This window comes from Sorex fumeus, unplaced genomic scaffold (genome assembly GCF_029834395.1).
Source record: "Sorex fumeus unplaced genomic scaffold, SorFum_2.1 ptg000122l, whole genome shotgun sequence".
Classification (NCBI taxonomy): Eukaryota; Metazoa; Chordata; class Mammalia; order Eulipotyphla; family Soricidae; genus Sorex; species Sorex fumeus.
The window spans coordinates 44,311,851-44,317,074 of NW_026606179.1; the positions used below are offsets into that span (position 1 = coordinate 44,311,851).

At 37.8% G+C, this 5,224-nt stretch overlaps 1 non-coding gene across 1 annotated transcript; it reads right to left on the minus strand.

Annotated features, from left to right (window-relative positions):
- Positions 1-4,569: 4,569 nt before the first annotated feature.
- Positions 4,570-4,675, minus strand: LOC130044548 (U6 spliceosomal RNA). The gene has a single exon (XR_008795411.1). It is a non-coding gene; the product is annotated as a U6 spliceosomal RNA (small nuclear RNA).
- Between the last annotated feature and the right edge of the window lie 549 nt (positions 4,676-5,224).

The following is a 5,224-nucleotide window of genomic DNA, read 5'->3' on the forward strand; positions in this document are numbered from 1 at the left end:
AGAGTTGAATAAAGAAAATTTATTTAAAAAATTTATTATTTGTTTTCTTAGAACTTAGATGGAATCTGAGATGTGAAATAATCTTTTGAAAGTAAGGAAAAACTCCTGGCTTTATGCATTTATTGAATTGTATTGACTAGAGCAAAATGATATTAGAGATAAATGTTATATTGGAAGGCATGATAATTTTTAATTAAAATTGTGAAGATACCTCATGAACCAATGATTTTTACCGCCCTGGTATCACACATTGTCATCTAGCAAACCAGATCTCTGCATGGCATGAGTTTGATATTCAATGGAAATTGATAAATATTATTTACTAATCTAATTTAAGGTAGAGTCAGGCATAGACATGATGATGGTGATAACAACTACTATTTTTCATTATTGATATTGTTATTATTATAAAGAAAGTAAGCTCATCAATTATGATGAAAAGATTTCTATCTCATAATGATAAAACACAAATTCAAATCATTTTACAATAATTGAAGGCACAGTTAAGTCAGGGAATTATTGTACATCAGAATAAGTGTTGAGGCCATCTTAAATAACAAATGAGATCTTTCAACATAGAAATGAGGACACCACTACCCTATGCATGTATGAATAAATAGCACAGTCAAATTTCTGGGCACATGAAAATGCTATGTTCATGCTGAAAAACTGATGAATGCACAATCTATAAAATAGACAATGTATCACATGACACATTGATATTGCTGAGGAGGGTATTAACTTTGATCAATCAATGTCATAGAGCTTCTTCACAGTCTGTTTCATCTGGTGCTTATTAGCCTTGACCTCCACAATGAATACAAGTGTCTTCTATTTTTCACATGATGTATCATTATGGAAAATAAGGGTAATTGTGCCATAATAAACACCACTAATATTCTGTGATGGAAGAATAAAGAAGTACCTGTGTTGCTATGTCTGGTAATAGGCCCAGATAAATTACTTCAGTTTTGAACCTCACAGAATGGTGTGGACACTGAGACAGAATGGAAAGTCACTTAGTAGGACTTTTTATAAAATACCTTTAAAAAGAACATCTTTGACCAGACTACTTTTATTCCTCCCCATTCTTGCCTTAGACATGAATTTGATCATTGTTTTTCAAGAAGCGATTTTCCGCATAAAAATAAGGGATTCATCTTAGGGAGAAAAGAATTTAAAACTTGTCCCAATACACTGAGGACCGATGATTTTTTTTGGAAGGCTGATATCTGTGGTTTTGGTCATATATGAGAAAAATGAATCCATGGTGTTGTTTCCAACAAGAAGTTAAGAGTACCCTAGAAATGTCTCTTGGGATAAATTGTGTCTCGAAACCTAAAGCAGCCTGACGGCATCAAATCCTCTAACATAAAATATCTCATCTGCGAAGTCTGGAAAAACCACTGGGATTCAGAATTCCAGATCCAAGAATGGCTAATTCCTAAGAGAAGAGGTGGCTGGACCCCAGGAAGGAGAGTCTCCACGCTGGAACATGAGGAGACCATCTAAAGAATACCATCCACTGCTCCTAGCTCTGGGGGCAAGGGCAGGGGATCTTGGAAAACTCTGAATAAACTAATTTACCAGAGGAAGAGGCGGCACAGGCTGTACTTTTAAACTTGAACCCCATTTCCGCATCGGGATGTGCACTAACTCTGTTCTGGAGAAATCTGTATTCTCTCCTGAACATGTATCGAATCCATCTTTCTTCTTTCCCTGCCTTTATTTCTCTTCAATAAACTTGTTTTACTTCACTATTCATCGCCTTCCGAAATTCCTTTTTAGTATGGGGATAAGCCACAGACCCGAAAAGCCTCTGTAAGATTTAGGACTGATTTTCCTCTCCTGCAAAGAGCAACCCATTCCTCCACCCTGATTCCACGGCTTTTCAAGAAACGTGATGGCTGAGATCACCTCCTATGCTTTGCAAAGTTAAGTGGACTTCAGGGCAGCTTGATGACTGTCTCATGGAAGTGGTAGGACTAGATTGTCCGTGTGTCTGGGCAGTGTATGGGCGCATCTAGGCTTTCAGCCATCCTGCATTGCCCAGGCATTCCCCTAGTGACAAAGGTGGATAGAGAAGGACGTAATGGATTCCCTCCTGGAAGCTGCTGCCTTTCTCCTCCCAGTTTCCCATAAGCCACCTGAGACCCCTATTTCTCACTGGGAGAGGGTGGAGTCTACCGCAGGCTTGACCTTATTTGACCCCATATATTTTTTTAAGTTATCAGAAAAGTTTCTTGGAATGTGTGTCTCAGGGCTCATATATTAAGTAATTTATAGAAATTAATAATAAAAGCATGACAAAGGGGCTGAAGTGATAGCACAGTAGGTAGGGCATTTGCTTTGTACATGGTTGACCCAGGTTCAATTCCCAGCATCCCATATGGTCCTTTGCATACCACCAGGAGTAATTCCTGAGCACAAAAGCCAGGAGCAACCCCTGAGCATCGCTGGGTATGACCCAAAAAGAAAAAGATAGAATGAACAAGGAGATTCCATATTTTTATTCACTTTTTCATGATATGGGAAACATATTTCTCAAAAGGCATATCTAACTATCTGGTATTTTGAAAATATCTGAAAACATGGAAACTTGATTTAAGAGTTTATGAATACCAAGAGCTTTTTCTCGAGAGAGCATGGTTGGGGTCAGAGTCAATGGTGCTCTTTGCTTATTCCTGGCACTGTGCTCAGGGTTCACTCCTGGTGATAACATAGGAAATCTTATGAGATCCCTGGGCTCAAACCAGTACCAGCTACATGCAAGGAAAATGTCCTAATCCCTGTACTATCTCTCTTGTCCAAAATAAAATGATATTTTAGGGACAGAGGATTCATTTGTCATAGCCATATCTATGGAAAGTTTGAGGGAAAAAAGTCATTTTGGAATAATTTTAAATGTTTAGTATGGAAGAACTTTTAAAAAAACTTCACATTTAAGAAATGCAAGATCTACTTAAGGTATAAGCGATTTTGAAATTTCCAAACATCTTTCCTGATATGAGACCAAAAAGCACAAAGTCTGTAGAACTAGAAAGTAGCTAAGTGTCTGCCAGAACCACCCACTTGTTCAAACATGGCCCATTGGCCTGGGTGTGGGGATTTATTCTAACCAATATGCCCATCCTGTGCCTATTTTCAGCTCTTCCTCTCTGCTGTTCCAGATTTGCCAAGTCGAAGACCTGAGGTTGAGCTTGCAACACAAAGGTTTTCCAAATGAATTGCTAAAATTATTAAAAATCTGTGTGAACATTTGTTGGGATTTATCACCAGCTACCTATTCAAAGGGGACACAAAGGGGAGCTTGTATGGAGGGAAGTGGAACAGATGGTTAAACAGAAGCATCTGACATTTCTGGACAATTACAATATTTATATGAAGAAAGAGAAGATAAAGTTCTTTTTCTCTCCCCCAATCGAACATTCTATTAGAGATATCAAATATCTTTTACATCTATCAGCTGGTTTTATTTCAGTGCCGTCATATAATAAAGCAACCCAAATGTCATTTTCAATTGCTTTAGAAAAAATAAAATGAAAAAACAGAGGCTCAAAGAAGTTAAATCATTAGTTTATATTAATGTAAGGGAGGGTAAACTCACAAAGGTAGTGTTTTATTTTCTTTTTTAAATTTACTACTGCCAAGGAATTAATTTTCAAATATATATTTCTTTTGCAGTAAAAGATAAGCTCAATAAAGTCAGGCTTTTGCTGCTTGATTTACCTTCTTACTACCTGGGACTAAAATAGTGATTGTGTCTTAGTAGGTCATAAAAATGTAACTTATGTGTGTGTGTGTGTGTGTGTGTGTGTGTGTGCGCGCGCACGTGTGTGTGCATGTGTGTGCGTGATGTCAGACGAAAACATTGAACCTAGATCTGTGTGTCTATAAAACTACTTTATCTTCTCCAATGCCATGCTATATGAACTGTTTTTTTGTTATTATGATGTTATCACTGCAAGAATTAGAACACCTGAATCCTGTCCTGAAGTTCTTTTTTTTTCCTCTGAAAAAGAAAATAGACAAGGAACAAGAGCAAAACAGAAATCAAAGCTCCTTTTTGTCCATAGGTTTCTTAAGTCCCTAATATTCTAATCTGGAGCCAAATTAAATAGGATGAGCAGACATTCTGCTCAGAAACATAAGCCTAATGAGTAAAATGCTTTCTTCTGCCCTCAATCAAAAAAATCTGAAAGTAGTACGCTTAGACTGAGATTGAAAAGCACAAGAACTGGGGAAGGCATGACAAGGAAAGAGACTGACCAACCTCGGAACTAGAGAGCTCAAACACAGCCATTTAGTTCTGGAAAATAATAATGTTTCCAGAGTCAGAGAGACAGCTTACCAGTATGGAAGCATGGTTTACTACTGGACTTCTAGCTTCCATTACTGGCACCACATGGTTCCCCCAGCACTGTAAGGAGTGAGCCCCAAAACATAGACAGGTATGGAACCCAAACAAAAATTATAATTTAGTTAGTATATACTGTTGGTTCAGACTAAAGAAAAATGTTTCTCAAGCAGGTGGAAACAATGAAAATACATAAATGACTTAATGAGGAAAGGAAGCTTTTGTGCTTTTGAACTAATACTTCCATTCATTATTAACTAGGACCATGCTAATCTTCTCTGTATCCTTTCAATTTTAGTATATGTGCTGCTGAAGCGACCATCCATAGGACCATCTCTCTAGAGTGATAGCACAGCAGGTAAATTGTTTGCCTTGCACACGGTCAACCTGCGTTGGATTCCTCTGCTCCTCTCAGAAAGCCTGGCAAGCTACCGAGAGTATCCTGCCCACTTGGCAGAACCTGGCAAGGTCCCCGTGGCGTATTTGATATGCCAAAAAACAGTAACAACAAGTCTCACAGTGGAGACATTACTGCTGCCCGCTCTAGCAAAACAATGAACAATGGGAGGACAGTGTTACAGTGCTATTAACTAGGACAAAATCCCCATAGATTCTTATCAATCTCCTTACCAATATGTTTCAGAGAGGAAATGCATAAAAAGTAGGATCTAAAGGGAGTGTGTGATAGGCCAAAATATCACACAAAGAAAAGCATGTGTTAGCTAGCCTTTCCCATTATTTTCCTTATTTAGCCTATATTCAAAATCTTATAGGTGAGCGATTTCTTCTGTTTATTATTATTAGATGCACAGAGGATAAAATTAGGAATTGTTGCTGGAGATCAAAATCTTCAACCAACCTTGTAGA